The sequence below is a fragment of the Eumetopias jubatus genome, unplaced genomic scaffold (assembly GCF_037043125.1).
Source record: "Eumetopias jubatus isolate StellerSeaLion01/CBP00866 unplaced genomic scaffold, mEumJub1_p1.0 scaffold_1, whole genome shotgun sequence".
Classification (NCBI taxonomy): Eukaryota; Metazoa; Chordata; class Mammalia; order Carnivora; family Otariidae; genus Eumetopias; species Eumetopias jubatus.
Genome location: NW_028274807.1, coordinates 69,472,342 through 69,491,958, shown reverse-complemented (window position 1 = coordinate 69,491,958; position 19,617 = coordinate 69,472,342). Strand labels below are relative to the sequence as shown.

Here is a 19,617-nt window from a genome sequence, read left to right as displayed (position 1 = left end):
CAGAGGTCAGGGGTCAGGGGCGGGTCAGGTGAGTCAGAGTACTGCAGAGCGTTGTGTGGGCAGTTAAGATCACCATTGGTGAGGGTGGAAGTCATGAAGGGCCCACTGGAAGCTGGTTTTCATTTTTAGTAGGAACTTCCCTCAAGAGTTCCTCAAGAGTTGTGCAATTAGGTGTTTAATGAATCAGAAACACTTTTTTGAGGATTAGAAGGAAATACCCAGTGCTTGTTTATGGGTTGTAGGGCTGTTTAAAAAAACCAAAACCAAAACCATGAAGTCTGGGGGACTGAATTCCGCTCATTTGCATGTGAGCTGCCATTAATTTGTAGATTGAATTTGGGGCCCTAACAAGGCACACATCAAATTAAATTAACTAATTAGTGCAAATGTCTGCAACTGCTCTCAGGACAGTTACTCAATGAGGGAGCAGTGAGAATGTGAGAATTTTAAAATCAGGCTCTTTTTCCCCCAGGCAGCTGTGTAAGTGCAGAGTTGCAGAAGGGCCAGACCCAGAAGCCTGCGCGCTGTTGGGCGGGGTCAACACGAGGCGGTCCGGAACCAGAGAGCACACCTGTCCCGCCCTGGTAAGGCCCGACCTCTCCACGCTGGACCCCCCTCCCTAGGAGACTCTTCTTTGTTGAAACTGGGAGCAGCTTAGGATGCCTGGCATCAAGGTGCTTGGGTGCAGGTGGGCAATGAGAACATTAACTCCAGGTTGGAGCTTCTTGGGGTCAAAGCGTAAAGCATCTCAGCTGCTTAGAGCGCTTCATTACAGACCCGGGGAGAAGAAATCTAGAGAAGGGGGTTGTTGCTCCCAGTGCTGGCTTCTCCTCCCTCCTTCAGGCCGCGGATCTCTGTGTGGCGCCGGGACTGGTCCCTTCCAAATGACTGAACTGTGTTGGAGGTAAGAGGCTTGGCCCTAAGATTTCCTGGGATTGTACTAGCTTTGTGGCTGAGCGTGTGGGCTTTCCACAGACAGGCCTACGTCCCGGCTCTGGCTTTGGGTGGGTGGACCAGGGTGAGGTCAGAGGGCGCCTCTTGTAAGGCATAGATTTAAGAAGGTCCTGCTTCTCTGGGCCTTGAGAGCAGTTCAGTACCTGAGAAAGAGGGGCCCCATGGCCCCAGTCCCAGGCCTACCTTCCTGCCGGACGTGTGTGCAACTTTGGACCCTACAGAACTGAGTTCTTGTTCTGTTGGTCTGAGGTGGAGCCTGGGAATATGCATTTCTGTCCTCTTGGAGTTGAGTTATTCTGATACTCAGCTAGACTTGGAGATTCCTGGCTTCACGTCTCTGCATGTCAGTTTTCTAGTCTGTAAAACACGGTAAGAGTATCTTTCCCATGGGGTTCTTGTGGGGATTACACAGGAGAACGCATGTCGGGCACTTCACCTCTGTCTAGCATGCAGTAAGCACCCAACGGTGGTGGTGAGGGAGGGGTCCCCTGGGTTGCCAGTGGGAGGGCGCCGACCTGGCCTCTGTTCACCCCAGCAACGGTGTGCCCAGCCTTTCTCCTGCCTGGCATTCATCCCGAGGGGGAGGGCACCTGCACTAACGCCACCCTCACCAGGCGATGGGGCGCAGGGGGGGTCTGGACATCCTCTCGAAGAGGAGCTTTGGGTTGTCCCATACAGTGACATGATGCGGCCTCAGGCCCTCCCCTGTGCCCAGGGAGGAAAGTCAGTGTGACTGTTCTGTTTGCTTGAAACATGAGTCAAAATGAGAAAGGGAACAGACCGCTGTGGAACACCAACTCCAGTGTGGCTGTGCTTGTACTTGGCCTCGTTCAATTCTCATAACAGCTTGGGAGGTACGTAGTGTCATCTTGCACATGTTGCAGAGGAAGAAGCTGAGATGCAGACAGGTTCGAACTGCACCAGACCTCCGGCTTGTGGCCTCCTGCGGTGCTGTTCAAACTGTGTTCCGTGGAACCCAGGCCACTTATATCACTTTGGGGGGCCCTGGAAGGGCAAGGAAGGGGACCCAGCCCCAGGTTGGACCCCCCCACTCCCTCTTCAGCTGTCGCAGAGCCCCTCAAAACAAGATTCTGCCAGGATTTCCTGGCTGAAGAAAATGTTGACAAAATCCCTGCCGCGCACTAGCAATCAGCTGCCTGCAGACTGAGGTGGGTGCGTGCCCTAGTCAGCCCCAGACTCCGTGCCCCAGGATCTGAGCAGGACGTGCTCTTGGGCCTCAGCTTCAGCTGGGGAAATGAATGCGAAAGATAGGACACATCTTTATGAATGTGAGTCTTGAATTTACAAAGAAAAGTGAAGAACTGGTTCCACATCTCTTGGACTCCTCAGACAGATCGGGGATCTGAAAATGGGTTAGTGTGTGGGGAGAGAGGAGGGTTTGTGAAGAGATTTCCTCAGAGAGAGCTGCTGTCACGCCCCATCCCTCATCCTGCCCAAGTGGGAAGGAATGGGGTGCCATCTACTTCACCTCCCACCCAGTAGGCAAGGCTTCCATGGGGCTACCTGGAGAGCTTACCAGGTGTTTTCGGTTACTCATTGCTATAAAACAAACCACTACAAAAACTGGTGCCTTCAAATGACAACACTCATTGATTTATTCATAATTTTACAATTTGGGCCAGGCTCAGTATGGACAGTTTGTCTGCTCTGCATGGTGTCATCTCCAAAGTGACTCAGTTACCTGGCTGGCAAGTTGGTGCTGACTGATGGCTGGGAGGTCAGCTGGGATTGTTGGCCAGAGGGTTTGTTTCTGCTCCATGTGGCCCTGGGCTTCCTCACAGCATGGAGGCTGGGTGCCAACAGAGAGGAAGGGGGAGTGGCCAGTCATCTTACGGAGGGGCCCAGGCCAGGCACAGAGTCCTTTCCAGAACACGCTCTTGGGTAAGCAGTCACAGGCTAGCTCAGATTCAAGCAGGTAGAGGAACAGATTCCTCTTCTTGCTAGTGAAGTGGGCATGTGTATAAAGGAAGGGCAGGAGTGGATGGCGACCATCTTTGAAGATGGTGACCACACCACAGGACCTCTGGAGTTGAGGGGGTGCATAGAACCTGGCAGCTGACCCCCTTCTCTGGAGTAGGACAGACAGTTGTGCTGATTCGGGGCCTTGGGGGCAGAGCTAGGAGCTTGCTGGTATCAGGATCATTCCTGACTTCACTAGAGCCAAGGGAAGCATGAGTGTTTCCCACAGATCCGAAGTGGACTGAGCAGAGGAGAGAGTCTACGGGGCCCCAGTAGGAAGCTAGAAATAAGCTCTCACAAGTGGCCACCCGGAATACCGATGCGTCTCGTGGGTCGAGGGAACTCTGGGAGGAAGGTCCTAAGGCTGGTAGTCTCTGAACAACCCATAAGAGCACCCATAACAGAAAGTCTGCCTTAACTCTGCCAGCCCCGAGTAGCGGGTGACCAGTCCCCTTATCTGCCCATTCCCCCCTCTGGTGATGATGGGAACAGCGCTGGTCACAGACCATGCTTGTTCATCACACAGATACGATCCACGAGGGGTGTCATGGCAAATCCCAGCCCCGGGGCGGCGGGAACCCCACCACGACCCTGTAGCCCGAGGGCCCCATGCGGGGCAGGCCCAGCTGTCGACATGGTACAGGGTGCTTGTTCCTGTGCCTTTGCTCTGCTGAGGGAGGAGAGAGGCTCACCAGAAAGTTCACCCGCATCCTGGGGAAGTCCTCCAGGGTAGAAAGGATTTTCGTTTCTCTGTAGGGCTTCAGATCCACGGGGATAGAGAAACTGTGTCCAGCCCTGTGTACCTTTGGCCCTGGCCTGGAGGTGTCCTCCATCTCTTTCTGCCTTGGGTCTTGGGTCTAGAAATGACTGCGCTTGTCTCTCACAGATACGTCCTTGGGTATCTGCGCCTATGGGCCAAGATCTTAATGGTGCCCAGATTCCTGGGCTGCTTTGTGGACAGCTATGGTTGTGGAGTCAAGCAGATCGGGAGTGGCTGGTGGTAAGGAAATGCCAGATACATTCGTAAAATACAAGCCTGAACGGCTATGTCTAGTCACGAGAGCAGACTCTCTTGCTGGTGGGAGGGCAGCTTGAAGCTGGAGCCTAACCTCTCCCCAGTCTCGCTCCCGCCACCCCTGCCTCCCACACACAGCTTCCCCCTCGATGCCCCGTCCCAAATGTGGCTACATCACCCTTCTCTCACGATCTGGATAGCTGAGACATGACTCGCCCACTTGAACAGGTTTTACCAAAAGCTTAGGACATACAAATGAGAAATGAACAAGAAGAGTCATATGGAAGCAGCCATCTGGCTCACAAGGCAGAGCTGACTTGTGACTGTCTCCAGAGGTACCTCTCTGACCCCAGACCTCTCCTCCCCAACCCCCTGGCTCTGTAGGGTGGTGGATGCCACCTTGGCCACCTCTGCCAGGGAAGTCCAAAGTCAGGACAATGAGGCTGTGGGGAAAATTGGATTCCCCCTTCCTCCTGCCTAGGGCCTAATTGAAGAATTCATTTTCTTAAGTGTAGAACCTCTTCTTCGCAGAGGGGATTAGCCCTGGGAATGATGTCATGTCAAGGAAGTGTGGATGTTGCGCTGTCCCTCTTCCCACTCCAGAGGATTTCTGGATCCAGTTCAAATTGTGTTTCAACACCATAACCCCAAGATTCATATAGCAAGGATTCATATAAACATAACAGTAAAGCTTGGATCCAGATTTTATTTAACTCTTAAGTTGCCAATAAAATCTCCGAGGATGCTTCTAGTCATTGGCACTATCCACCAAATGTTTGTGCTTTGTCTCCTGGCCACACTGCGCGCTTTGAAGTTAGGTGTAGGCATGTGTAATGGTTTTAAAATATCCATATGTTCTTTGAGACTCTCCCCTTCAGGAGGTAGGGCTTAGGTTTGTCCATAAGGTATGGGCTGGAGTTAATGACTCACTTAGCATAAACAGAATGTTCTGGAAGTGATGGTATCTGATGTCCGAGACTAGGTTTTTGGGCTTCCTTCCTGGGTTCTCTCTTGACTTGCTCATTCCAGGGGAAGCCAGCTGCCATGTCATGAGAACACTCGAGCAGCACTTTAGAGAGGCTCATGGGGCAAGGAACAATGGCTCTGCCACCAACAAGCAGTGCTAAGTTGCCAGGCGCGTTAGCGAGTCACCTTAGATCCCCCAACCCATGTCAAACCTCCAGACACCTGCGCCCTGACATCTTGACTGCAGCCTCGTGGGAAACCCAAGGCCAGAAACACCCAGCTAAGCTGCTCCCGGATTTCTGCCCCCGGACACTGTGTGAGATCACAGATGTTTGTTGTTTTCCACTAAGTTTTGGCGTTCTTATGCAGCAATACATAATGAATACCTTGTGACTTGCTTTGGCCTGTGAAGAATGGACAGAAGTGCCATTTGCAGGGAGAAGCCTTAAGAACAAAGCACAATCCTCTGTGGTTTTATTCTAGTCAGCTTCCAGCCGGTGGCTGCTTCCTCAGCCTGTGCTGGAGTGAGGATTGTGTCTGGGTCAGGCACTCAGCAGGGGAAAGATGACCTAGGCTGAAGAGACACTGAGGAGACTTTAGTGACAGAACCATCCAGAAGCCTGACATCCTGCTCACGCTTAGCAGAAACCAACAGGGGATGGTGAAGCCTCTCAGGCCAGCATCACCACCCCCAAACCTGAAGTGGCAGGGGAGGGAGTAGTTGCTAGAACTGGGTGAGTGGTGTAGCTGGGGGGGGGGGGGGGGGCTACTCGATTGGACTGCAACCGTCGGGAGAGAAATGAAGCCACTGTCAGCCAACAGCCCTGCAGGGAGGGCTCTGGAGGCAAAACAGCCAACCTTCCTTCCAGCGGGGCTTTCCACCGGCCAGCCTGTGGAGTCTTGGATATTGGTGTTGCCCCTATTTAAATAACCCTTTAAAAAAGGTACCAAACAATTCAGTCTTTTAGCTCTGTAGGGATGCAATTTGTAGCTTACTCATTTTGATGGTTCACTGAGAGGAAATTTTTCTTGGAATAGCTGTACTGGGTGCCCGGGGGGCTCAGTAGGTTAGGCGTCTGCCTTCAGCTCAAGTCATGATCCCAGGGTCCTGGGATCAAGTCCCGCATCAGGCTCCCTGCTCAGCAGGGAGTCTGCTTCTCCCTCTGACCCTATCCCCTCTTGTGCGCTCTCTCTCTCTCAAATAAATAAAATCTTTTAAAAAATAAAAAACTGATTAGAAGAAGGTATAATTATAAAAAAAAAAAGAATAGCTGTGCCGCTGAGACCATTTTCAAGTTCTTACATGGAAGAAGTGGACAGTACCAGCTTAGATACTTTTTCACAAGGAAGTATTTTCTTCCTTGTTAGATGGAACTTTCAGATGCCTATTGGCCTCCTCATGGCCTGCACTCTAAGAGTCTTGCTCATGGAGACTGTGGCCTCCCAATTTCAGGACAGCACACCTTTTCCCAAATGATCCTGGGCCCTCAGCCTTCCACAGACACACATGATGGCCTGGCCTAGTCCTAAATCCAGCTAGAGGATTTGTACAGCAACATCCTTCCCTCCAGAGCTGCTTTAGCTAACCTGAGGCTTTTCAGACCCAGGAGTCCTCGCCAGAGAAAGGGCAACTGAACAGGACTGAGCCTACAGGATAGATGACTCAGTTGCAAAGTTCTTGGAGTGTGCCTGCTCTCACAGAGAAACTATGCCAAGCTGGAGATTGCCAACCTCTCATTAGAGCCTTGTTAGTCTAGTGAGGTCAGTTCCACCAAGTGTCCACCACCCAGGCATCCTTTCCTTGGGACTTTGGGTAGGTCATGGTCAGTCATGAACGCTGGAGATTAAAAGATCCTTCTTGAGAAGTAAGTATTGGCTCTTGCTTAATGGGGTCACTCTGGATGTTTGTACCTGTGTGGAGCAGGGGCTTTCTCTGCTGGTTGTATAGGAAGTCCAAGTCATAAATATTCACAGGGTAATGTCAGATCTTTTTTGGGAACTTTCAATGAAACTTTATTGACAATTTGAGGATAATTGGTGGATTAGTTTCCTAGGGCTGCTGTAACTAAGTATTACAAACTGCATGGCTTAGAACAACAGAAATTTATTTTCTTACCGTTCTGGAAGCTGGAAGTCCAAAATCAAGGTCTTGGCAAGACTGTGTTCCCTCTGAAGTCCGTAGGGGAAGATCCTTCCTTGCCTCTTCCAGTTTCTGGGAGCCGCAGCTATTCCTTGGCTTGTGGCAGCATCAATGCAATCTCTGTCTCCAACTTCACATGGTTGTCTTCCCTGTGTGTGTGTGTGTGTGTGTGTGTGGTGTGTGTCTTTTCTCATGAGGGCACCAGTCATATTGGACTAGAGCCCACCCTACTCCAGTGTAACCTCATCCTAACTAATTATATCTGCAACAACCCTATTTCCAAATAAGATCACATGCTGAGAGCGTTGGGACTTCAACATCTCTTTTTGGTGGACACATTCCACCCTTAAAAGTAGAAAACAATTTACAACTAGTACATAAGCCTAGACCTGTCTTTAGAGCTCCTTGTTTGTTTTTTCTTTTAAATGTCAACTTAAAAAGAAAATACCCATCAAGCCAAACTTATGTAGACCCCCTTCTCTGTATGTTAGAAGAACATACGATGTTCTGTTCTAAGACATCTAATATTGGAAAGAAGCAGTTTACTAATCTAGACTCTGGGAGAACTGGCCCAACATCAAATTAAAATAATGGTGTATCTGTCAGGGTGGGGAGCATGGCAAGGGATACTCAAAGAGGATAAATACAGCCCATCTTCCCGGAGCACCAATTTTGTTAGAACTTTTAAGGGGGAAACACATTTTTATGTATAACACATTATGAAACAGACTGTAAAATTCACATGGATTTTAAATATAAATTGCAAATCCTCAAAGAAATTTTAGCTTACAGCTGGCCTTTTTGGGCTACAACCTCTTCTCACCCACCCCCAGCTCGTATTCACGTGAGGGTGCTTTCATGGCAAAGCTGAAGAAGCAGGGGATCTGAAAGTGCCTTGCTGGTGGTACAGCTCCAGGTTTGTGAGGAAGACAAAAATATGACCAGAAGACGAAATACCCACACTCCGCCTCTCAGCTGTTGGCATAAGTACCTTCTCTCGGTGAGGGGCAGCTTTCTTGCCCTGTGCGTTTAGGGCAGGTCCATAGAGAGCCATTCAGGCGAATGGGTTTAGCTGGATTTCTTTGTAAACTGTTTAAAGATAGTGAGGGATCTGAGCATCAAATTCCAACGTGGTAGGGGGTACGGGATGTGTTCCCCCATACCGATAAGCCATTCTCCAACACCAGCTGGGTGTGCTACCATTCAACTCAGTTCTGACGCTATCCCACAAGACTGCCCCCCCACCCTGAACCCCCAATCCCACCACTTTGGTCACCAGCCAAGGTTAAGCCCAGGCTATCACCTGTGCTTCTGACTGACAGGCTGTACATTGGAGGTTCCGACAATCCTTCCTTGGGTTCAATTAATTTGCTGGAATGGCTCACAGAACTCAGGGAAACATTTGATTTACTAGATTACTGGTTTCTTATGAAAGGATAAAACTCAGGAGCAGCCAGGAGAAAAAGATGCATAGGACAAGGTGTGGGAGGGGTCCCGGAGCTGCTGTGCTCTCTGGGTGCACCATTCTCCCTGAATCTCCACATGTTCTCCGACTCAGAAGCTCTCTGAACCTTGTCCTTTTGGGTTTTCATGGAGGCTTCATCATATAGGTGTGGTTGATTAAATCATTGCCCATTGGCGACCGATTCACCCTCCAGCCCCTCTCCCCTCCTCGAGGTCAGGAGGTAGGACTCAAAAGTCTAATCATATGGTTGGCTCCTTTGGTAACCAGCTCCCCCCCCCCCCATCTTTAGGTGCTTTCCACAAGTCACAACATTAACATAAAGTTGGTTGTGGTTGAAAGGGACTTGTTATGAATAATAAGATATTCATTTGGTCTCATGGCTCTGATTGAAGTGATTTCAGAAACTGAGGACCGGAGACCAAATATTACAACAAAAGATGCTGTTCTTTTCTCTTATAGTTCAGGAACTTCCAAAGGTTTGGACAGCTCTGTGCCAGACATGGGGATAAAGACCAAATATACACTTCCTGTTATGAATCACGATAGCACCGATAGTCTTCAGTGTTCCTTGATACCCTTCATATGAGGATTCACATCATCCATTCCTGCTTGACCTTAGATCCCAGAAAAAGCTGCCTCCACAGAAGAATTAGTTAGAATTCTTTGTCTTACTGGACAATGAAAATTATGTAACTTATTGTGTTTCTTTTTGTTTCATTGCCAGATATCTTAAAACCAAATTTCTTAGGTCTTATAACATTTTCAACTCTGATGCCAGAAAATGCCTGCTCCTTCTGTCACCTTCAGATGGACTCTGAGCTGTTCCTTTCCTATACATCAAGCCTTGTTCGGTGTTGGAAACATTCAGCCCACTCAGGAAGAGAGCAGGGCACAGATTATAATGAAAGCAGTTTTTTTTTTTCAATCAGCTTTTAAAAGGATGCGATCAATTTACAACCAAAATTCAGATATAAGACCAAAAAACTATGAACACAGACCAAAAGACAAGTCAAGCACTAGAGAGAAATAGCTGATGGATATTATTTTTTTAAAAAGAAAAATCTATGTACATTTACTTATTATTATAAACAATGCTGTAATGAATACCTATGTGCATAATTCTCTAGTTCTTTTTTTTTAAGGTTTTATTTATTTATTTGACAGAGAGACAGTGAGAGAGGGAACACAAGCAGGGGGAGTGGGAGAGGGAGAAGCAGGCTTCCCGCCGAGCAGGGAGCCCGACGCGGGGCTCGATCCCAGGACCCTGGGATCATGACCTGAGCCGAAGGCAGACGCTTAACAACTGAGCCACTCAGGCGTCTCTCTAATTAGTTCTTTAAGTTATATTTCTGGCAATGAAATAATCGCCCTATGGCATAACGGTTTTCAAGGACAAATTAATTTTCTGTGTGTAGTAGGATGTTTTGGGTCACAAAAGGGGCAGTATAACAGTGGCTGAGACTGGACTCTAGAGTTCAAATTCTGGTTCCACTGGGTTCTGCCTGGGTTCAAATTCTCATTCCACTACGGAATAGAATTAAAAATTTACTTTGGGAGATAATAGTAAACATAATGGTGTACTCAGCAAAAAAAAAAAAAAAAAAAAAAAATAGAAACAAAATAGCAAGGGAACATAAAAACTACGAAGCATAAGACAAAATGAAAGACGCAAACCCAAATAAAACCAGTATGAAAATAAATGTAGCTAGCTTAAGCTGGCCTTAAGTAAAAGACAGTGATTCTCAAATTGGGTCAAAAGTCAAGTGAGAGATCGATTGCTTCCTCACCTTCAGCTGATTCGTTACTGTGAAATCTGGCCACCACATCCAACTCACCCCTATCTCTGCTCTTGTCGGGGCGTGGAGATAGTCACTCAACCCAATGGAGTCTCTTCAGCCCTTGTGTTTCTTAACCTCTTGGAACCATTTGGTGCTATTAGCCACACCCTTCCTCCTGACACAGGCTTCTATAAAGTTTCATGTTTTCTGGTTTTTTTCCTATCTCTCTGCTTACCCCTTCTAAGTGTCGTTTTCCTTTGCCCATCCCTCAAATGTTGGCACTCTTCCTTGGCGGTCTGCCCTAGGTGATTTTCTTTCTCCCACTATATGCTCTTTCTGTAAGCACTCCCAAAGTTTTGATTATCACTCACATGCTGATGGATCCCAAATCTAGAATTCCAGTCCAGGTCTCAGGAGAGATCCTGAGCTCCAGATCTGTATATCCAACTGCAGAGTGGATATTTCTATTGTGGAATTTTGTAGGAACCTCAAACTCAACATTGCCCAACTGAGTTTGTCATTTCTCCCATTTATTTCTCCTGTTACTAGTCAATGGCACCACCTGGTTGCTAAAGTCAGAAACCTGGGATCCAGCTTTGAATCCCTCCCCCTTAACCGCCCACATCAAATGGACCAGCCTCTTATAAATATATTTTTTTAAGATTTATTTATTTGAGAGAGGGAATGAGATAGAGCATGAGAGGGGGAGGGTCAGAGGGAGAAGCAGACTCCCTGCTGAGCAGGGAGCCTGATGCAGGACTCAATTCCAGAACTCCAGGATCATGACCTGAGCTGAAGGCAGTTGCCCAACCAACTGAGCCACCCAGGCGCCCTCTTACAAATATTTTCTAAAGTCCATTTTCTTCTTTGAGAGCTCACTGCCAAGCCCCTCTTCTGGCCCACTGCCCTTTCTTGGTTGGCCTGCTGAACAGCCTCCGAGGTGGCCTCCCTACCTCTAGTCACACGGCACTACGCTTAACGTCCACTGTGCTCCAGAGTGCTGCTCCTGCCGCAAAACATTGACTGTGACACTTCCATGCTTAACGTCCTTCAGAAACAAGTCCCTTTGTGACCGGCCACTGAATTTCTTTTGTCTTGAGTGTGCCTTGCTCTTCTCACACTCAGGCCTTTGCACATGCTCTTCTCTTTCTCTAAAATATTATTTGCAATTCTCTCCTTAGCTTACATCCTCTCATTCTTCAGGTCTCAGATTCAATGTCACTTTCTCAGGAAAATCTAAAGTCATGTAGGCTTCCTGGCCATGTGCTTTGTTATCACCACACAATTTCTCTACCACATATTGTAAAACTGTTGAACTTTCTTTTTTTTTTTTTTTGGTTTTTAAAAAAGATTTTAAATATATTTATTTGAGAGAGCAGGAGAGTGGGGTGAGGGGCAGAGGGAGAACCGGGCTCCCCACCGAGCAGGGAGCCCGATGCGATGCGGGGCTCAATCCCAGGACTTGGGGATCATGACCTGAGCTGAAGGCAGACCCTTACCCGACTGAGCCACCCAGGTGCCCCTGTTGAAATTTCTTAATTGTCCTGTTTCCCTGCTGAACTGCAAGGTCCATGAAGACAGGAACTATGCCTATCTTTTTTACCACTGTGCACCCTAGCATTTAGCACTGTGCCTATCATTAGGTGCTCACTAAACAGTTACTGAATACATGGAAAGACATACAAGGATGTGTCTTGTTCACATTGCTCAGAATGGCAGACAACTGGAAAATACGTAATTTTCTAACATGGGATAAGTTCAATGAGGTATGACCCTTCATATATTGAATTACCCATGCAGTCCAGTCAGGAATATCATGATAAAAAACCTTCAGGGACATATGGAAAGATGTTTCTCATACACTGTTAGGTGAAAATGACAGTATTAGATACTGTATAATCTGATCATGTTTTTGGGAGGAAGAAGCAGGCTTCCCGCTCAGCTGGACCCTGGGACCATGACCAGAGCCAAAGGCTGATGCTTAACCGACTGGGCCACCCTGGCACCCCAGTCTGCTATGTTTTATGAAAGACAGCTCTTCTTTCATTCAGTCAAGGATGCTAAACAATTTCCCAATATTTTCTTCTAGTATCCTACAGTAGCCTGCATTTTGAGGAATTTGTCCCTTCCTCTTGTTCATTAGGGAGGAAGGGATATGTCCTTTCTCTTATTCAGCAGCATTTTTCATGGGCTCCGTTTTTTTCTCTTTTTACTTACTTAGATTGAATGAAACAATTATCTCCTCCTTGGGAGATAATAGCATCCTTTTCTTAGATCAACAGCTTGAGAGGAGGTTGGTGTGAATGGTTCCCAGTCAAATTCTGAGTTCTAGAGGACTCTAGTACAGCTTTGCTCACTGAGGTGACATCTTCAACACCTACTGCCTGGCTCTTTGATTCTGTGACCCCCATATGGTACATAACTTCAATTCCTTTTCCATTAAAAGGAACCAAAGCTTCTAGGGGAAAAGGCTGATTCCGGGTCTAGGTTGGAAATATACAAAATAAACCTGAACATCACATCTCGTCATACCAGATAGTGAAGATTATGCATCAAAAGGATTCAGGAACCGATTTGAAGGGGCTTCCAATGCCAGTGGTGGATAATTTGAATATCAGTGAGGATAACCGCAATGGATTGAAACACATCACATAATTAAATCCATGCATTTACAATACTACCACCACCCCCTCCAAGCCCTGATTGGTCTCTGTGGGAGGGTGCTAGAGACCAACTCATTATTTTAAATCAAGGTAGGACATCAAGCATTTATGTTGCCTTTCCTGTGTGAACTGTATCACTGAGAAACCAAATACAGATTGTAGGGAATTTCTTTTTATAGAAGCATTACAGTCAATAAATGAAGAAGGAAGGATAGAATTAGTAACCATTTTGCTACCCATAATGTAATAACAGATCTAGGCTTTAATCATCAACAGCTACTAACATCACAAAAAAAAAAGAGATGCCGGCAGACATTAAGGGACTCCTGGTGGAAGAAAACAGCAGTAACTGTAAAGTAGTCTTGCCAAAAAAATCTAACAAACCTGATCAAGCCTCTAGATTCAATTCCCTTTTTACAGGGAATTGGGAAGATCAGAAACATGTCACACATATCACCACCAACACCACGAGGATGCAATCATCAAAATCCAGATTGAGGGAAACTCTTACCTGCTCCCCTCAACAAATAATTTCCTAGTGGACATATAATGGTAAAGGGAGAATGTGTGGGGTCTAAAAAGACATATCCCCAATGTATGGACCTTATTTGGATCCCGAGTCAAACAAACTATCTCAAAAAGTCATGATATTTATCAAATGATTGAAAATTTGAGCACTGATGGGATTTCCTACAATATTAAGAAATTATATTAACTGCTGGGGTGATAATGATACTGTGTTAATGTGAAAAAAGTATTTTTAAAGATACATGCTAAACTATGTACCGATGAAATGATAGGATGTTGAGAGTCTGTTTCAAAATGCATTGGGGTGGGGTAGTGAATGGAATATAAAAGAAACCAGATTGGCCATGAGTTGATCATTGTTGAACTGGGTGATAGGAACACCCCAGAGGCTAATATATCATTATACTGTTCTGCTAATTTTCCACAACTGATATTCTCTATAATAAAAAGTTTTGAAAATTGTGATAATCCAAAAACATTCGATGAAATAACCTCCTAATCCTTGACTCGCCAATACATAGCGCCTCTGCCCCTATTGTACTTGGGAATCCTCCCAGCAGAACAGGACCTGCAGGGGGGCCCATCCGACCCCAGTTACAGGCTTTGGTCAGCACCTGCTGCTAAGGTCAAGCCAAGTCAAAATGTACCTTGACAATCCTTTAAGTTTCCCACAAAATAAGTAAATAAGGTATCATGAGTAAACCTTGTAGAGTGTTTCTTATGTATAGTAGCATTTGAAAAACACAGAGATTGGATGCCTGGGTGGCTTGGCCAGTTAAGCGTCTGCCTTCAGCTCAGGTCATGATCCCAGGGTCCTGGGTTCGAATCCCTCATCAGGCTCCTTGCTCAGCGGGGAGCCTGCTTCTCCCTCTGCCTGCCGCTCCCCCTGCTTGTGCTCTCTCTCTCTCTGACAAATAAATAAAATCTTTTTTAAAAAGTGAAAAACACAGAGATAAACCAAAGGAAGCTCCAAAAAACTGCGAATATTTTCTCCACTTGTTTTCCTGGACACCACTATTTCTTGATTCTCCTAGCTCAGTCTTTGCCGCCTTCCTGTCACCCCTCCCCCCAATGTGGGAGTGCCCGGGGATCAGTTCTCATATGGCTTTTCTATCTACCCTAACTTCCTAGTGAATTCATCAAGTCTTAGTGCTTTAAATAATGTCTGTAAACTGATGACTCCCAGATTTCTATCTCTAGCCCAGAATCATTCCCCTGAATGCCAGATTAATTTATCCAATTGCCTACTTGACATGTCCATCTGGATGTCTAATAAGCATCTCAAATTAATGTATTTGAAACAGAATTCTTGATTTCCAAATCCTTCCCATCTTGCTCCCCCTCCAGTGCTCCTCTTGCCTATAAATGGCACCAGTTGCTCAGGCCAAAAGCTCGAGAGTTGTCCTTAATGCCCCCTTTTCCCTCACGTCCCATATTCAACCTTTCATTAAATCTGATTTGTTTTTCTTTAAAATATATCCAGACTCCAATCACTTCTTACCACTTTTGCCCGGATTATTTCCGTAGTTTTGCAACTGCCCTTCTGGCTTCCACCCTTGCCCCAGACTGTTTCTTCTCAAACCTAGCAACTGAGCGGCCTTACAGAGATCATGTTACTGCTCTTCTCCAAATCTGCACATTGTGTCCCATCTCAGAGGAAATCCAAAGTCTTAAAGTGGTTTCTGAAGCCTTTCAAAATATTGGGCAGCGAACTCCACTACTTTCCACCACCCTACTACCCCCGACCCTGTGTCTCTTAACCTGTTTCACGGACTGTGCTTCAGCCCCACGGACTTCACTGCTGCGCTTGAACATGCCAAGCGTTCTGCCGCTACAAGCCCTCTACCTTCCTTCGCTTCTTTGCTCAGTGGTCGCATTATAACCTCCCATAGCACACACACATACACTTCTTAGCACTTCCTCCCCCACTTATTCTGCTTTATTTTTTCTATTAACACCCATCCTCTGGTATACTATACATTTCTTATTTATTTATTATCTGTCTTCTCTATGGGAATGTAAACTCTCTAAGAATTGCAAGTGTATTTTGTTCGCTCACTGCTGTACTCCCAATACCTACAATAGTTCTTGGTACATAGAGCCCCACGATATTACTTGAATGGATAAATCAGTGAAGGAAGGGACAAGAAGAAAGTCTAGATGCTGATAGGCATGCCGGTAGGCATGACACATTTAAGACACCCCTCAAATCTCAGCAGTGATTGGGGATGGGTGGGGAATCTGGAAGTGCTCCTGCTTGTCGCCAGGTTTACTCCGTTGTGTTTTCTTATTAAAACTCCTCAAAAACTGCCATGTTGTGATATGCTCTGTGAAGAAGCTTCTGTCTCGAGAACCGGAGGGCTCCCCAGTCCAGCAACCACTGAGGAGTCAAATCCCTCCAACAGCCCCGTGAGTGAGGAAGGAAGTGGGTTCTTGGGTCCTTCCTCATTGAGCCTTAAGATGACTATGGCTTTGTGAGAGACCTACGGCGGGGGGGGGGGGGGTGCAGCTCAGCCATTCCTGGACTCTGACCCACAGAAACTGTGGGAAAAGAAATGTTTTAAACCCCTATGTTTTGGGGTAGTTTGTTATACAGTGATAGTAAGACGGAGTTTGGTTTAGTGACTAGACCAGAAATTCCTTGAAAGCAGCGACTGTTTACTCAGTGCTTGCCAGACGAATATTTTTTAAATGACTGGATGACTTAGAGTTTTAATCTTTTTCTGTGTCTGTGTGTATTTCAGGGGAGAGTCAGGGAAAGCTACATCAGGCGGCTGCTAACTAGATGCTACTTTAAATGTAGTGTTTCTCTCAGTCCCTAATCCCACCATCCCCACTAAGTGAACCTCTCAGAGGTTGTGATGAGCAGAGGGGGGTTTCCTAAACAAGCAATCACTTTCCAGCCCTTAGAGGATGCATATTTCAGAGATACGCCTAGGCGGAGAGGGGATGATTATTATCAATGACAATGGCCCCTTGATTAGAAATTTGAATGCTGCTCCTCTTGGACCATAACCTACAGTTAACAATTGCAGGTTATTGTTAAAGATCAAGTTGCTTGAGTATTTCCCTCTTCAATTAAGATGCACATCCCTACAGGTGTGGTCCACAGGGAACAACCTCCACAGTGTAGATGATGCATCATAGAGGGGACATTTCTGGAGCCAATGACGCTAGTGCCCAGGTCGCCAGCATTTAATCCCTCATTTTGAAGCTCAAGCAGAGAGTGTGACAAATAGAAGAAGAGATTGAATACATTAACTTTTGGGTCCAAGCATCTGAGTTTTCCACCTGTACATGAAACAGGCAATACCCACATGGCGACATAGTGAAATCCTTTCATCAGAAAGCTGAGCGAGCCTCAAAGTAAAAATTCCTTATTGTACCAGTCAGAGGCTCAGGGAGAACTGCTCAGCTCTGCCAAGTCATGTGGTCAGCGGCCAGGCTGACAGGGAAACTAAAAAGCACCGGATGTGAACACATCCCTTTATACCCAGGTCTCTTCTAGGTGGGTGATGTGAAAGCTCAGGAAAAAGATGGTTAGGTCAGGATCTTTTCACTGAGTCCCACATTCCATATTCCAAGAAAGGATCTCTTCTCTCTATGGGGTGTGTTCTAAGGGCCCTGGGGATTGGGAGAATGCAGCTGCTTGGCTTTTTTTTTTTTTTTTTACTCAAATTTGTATGCTTCTCTAGCACATGATTGCTAACACTGCCAGGGCCGGACAAGCCTAGTTCTAATTTTTTGAGGTACCAAAAAAAAAAAAAAGATTTTCTAATCTGCTTTCTCTGAGGAGGGCTTGGTGATGCATCACCCAGCTGGGCAGGGCGGAGCGTTCTATCGCTGCTAAAACTGGAATTAGGCAAGGGTGTGGGGGGGGTGCGAGGAGACCCAGGGCCCAGGAAGTAGATTTGAGAGGGGCTCGCCCTGGAGGGGAGTGGACTAGTTAGTATAGTTAGTAGCAGGGAACCCCTGGGTTGGGGGAGGCAGCGCTGTGGAGGGGGACTTCCGTGATAGGCAGGCTGAAGGGGATGGGGACTAGGGAACTCTGACAAGGACAGAGTTTAGGCTGAGCATTTAGAAGTAGACCCAGGGCTTCATATGGATTGACCCCTCTTTGTCCTGTTACCCGGTCGCTCTCCAGGTTGGCACGTGAAGTCGTTCAGGTGTTCCTCTGCTGGTCCCTGAGCGTTGCCACGAAGCTGTGAGGAAACCAGACTTTGGAAATCAATACTTTATTTTTAAGTAATCTTGACAAGTTTCTGGAGTTCTTTCTGGGCCCTGACTATGATTTGATTCATTTATTCACAGATTCATCCGTCGAATAAATGTCGTGAGCACCCCCTTTGTGCGAGCTGCTGTTCCACCAGAGTGGAAGACCCGTGAGGTCTGTACGTCCGTGGAGTTTACTTTTGTGTGGGGATGATATGGATTTAGCACCATCCAAAAGGATGGGTCCTGCTGGCTCATCAACTCCCATGGGCAGTTCTATTTCAATAGTCAGCACAGATGTGATTTTCCGAGTGGATAGCTATTCTTGAATATAAACAGCTGTGCATCAGCATGTCAACAAGCTTCCTTAAAGGAATGCTTTCTCCTGTCTGATACTTTGAGGCTTCAGAGAAAGACATTTTCATCCAGGCATCAGGAAACTCTGTGTTGACAAAGGGGCACCAAGAGCAACTCTCGGAACACCTGTAGCTGAGTTTAGCTTGACTCTAACCCCACCAGAGATGTATACACATCCCTCAACCTCTACCCCACTCTCCATCATCATGCTTGGGTCTACTGGACTTGAGGCACGAGGTCCACCGAGAATCAAACCAACAGATTTAAGGAAGTCATTCATTCCTCAATGGTGTTTTAGAATAGGGCAGCATTGGTAAGCCTCTAGAATCCAGGTAAACTAGCTTGATCTGAAGTGATGTCTGAGAGGAACATGGGGTCAAATGGCAGCCCTTGAACCTTCGAGAACAGCTTCTTTCCTCTGGGTGCACATTACAATGAGCCAGAGAATTTAAAAAATTGCCCATACCTGAGTCCAATGCACCTCAGTTAAGTCAGTAGCTCTGAGTGGGGGGTCTGGGCATTTATTTTATTTATTTTATTATTTATTTATTTATTTATTTATTTATTTATTTATTTATTTATTTATTTATTTATTTACTGAGATGCTGTTGTGCAGCCAGACTTGGGAACCACTGCTCTAGACTGCTCGAGATGGGAGGCAGGCCTAATCTGTCAGAGAGCAAAGGTAAGTTAAACAGGCCGCTTGTACCTGCCAGAGGGACTTTCAAGCTTGCCAGTAGGTTGGTCAATAGGTCTAAATTTCAAAAGCAAATTTCCAAAGTTCAAGTCACTTTTCCTGTGGCTAGAAACCTTTAAAGTTGTAAAAGCAAACTTTTAGTTCCAAAGCGGATTTGAAGTTTAAAATTTAAAGCTGGCAAACTGTGTCATCCCGTGGAAAGGAATATTTTAAATTCCTGGAGAGCATGTCAGAATTTCAAAGGATAATAATAATAGGTGAAAGCTGACTGATGTCTAGAGCCAAGCAGGCAGCAAGGTTTCACAGGCCCATAGTTACCAAAAACCTCCGGACTCTGTCTCCATCTTCTTCAGAGAAATAAACAATTATGGATGTGGAAGGCCAAGCCCTCACCCAACAAAAGAATCCTGTCTGGAACATCTCTGCTGGAGGGCCAGCTAATCTTGCTAGGACAATTTAGATAAAGAGGCACTTACCATTTCTTGGAACAGTCTATACCGCTGTAGCTGGGTTAGTCTGAGAAATGTATATCTTTGGGTTGGGCTGACAGTGCTCCTCTTTGGCCTCAGTCCTAACTTCTTCCAGTGTTGGAGCACTGACAGTGGCCATGTCCACTCCCCAGGGCCTCTCTCCTCCAGCCCATGTCCTCAGTTTCTCTGACATTGTTGGCTTGGATGGTTTCCAGACCCCTCACCACCTGGTGGTTCTCTCAAATTTGTCAATGCACTTCTCGCAGCATGACACCCAGCACCAAACACTGGGCGTGAAATTCTGGATGTATCAAGTGCTGTGGCAAGACTCGCACACAAAACCACTGCAGTCTGGTCTCTCTGTGATTTGAAGGGGAGGCAGGGCCCAGGCT

General features: G+C 46.6%; 1 long non-coding RNA gene across 1 annotated transcript; it reads left to right on the top strand.

Moving 5' to 3' along the window:
• The first annotated feature begins 842 nt into the window (after nucleotides 1-842).
• Nucleotides 843-18,744, top strand: LOC148165017 (uncharacterized). The gene is made up of 3 exons (XR_015769509.1): nucleotides 843-904; nucleotides 17,801-17,876; nucleotides 18,661-18,744. It is a non-coding gene; the product is annotated as an uncharacterized LOC148165017 (long non-coding RNA).
• Nucleotides 18,745-19,617: the final 873 nt, after the last annotated feature.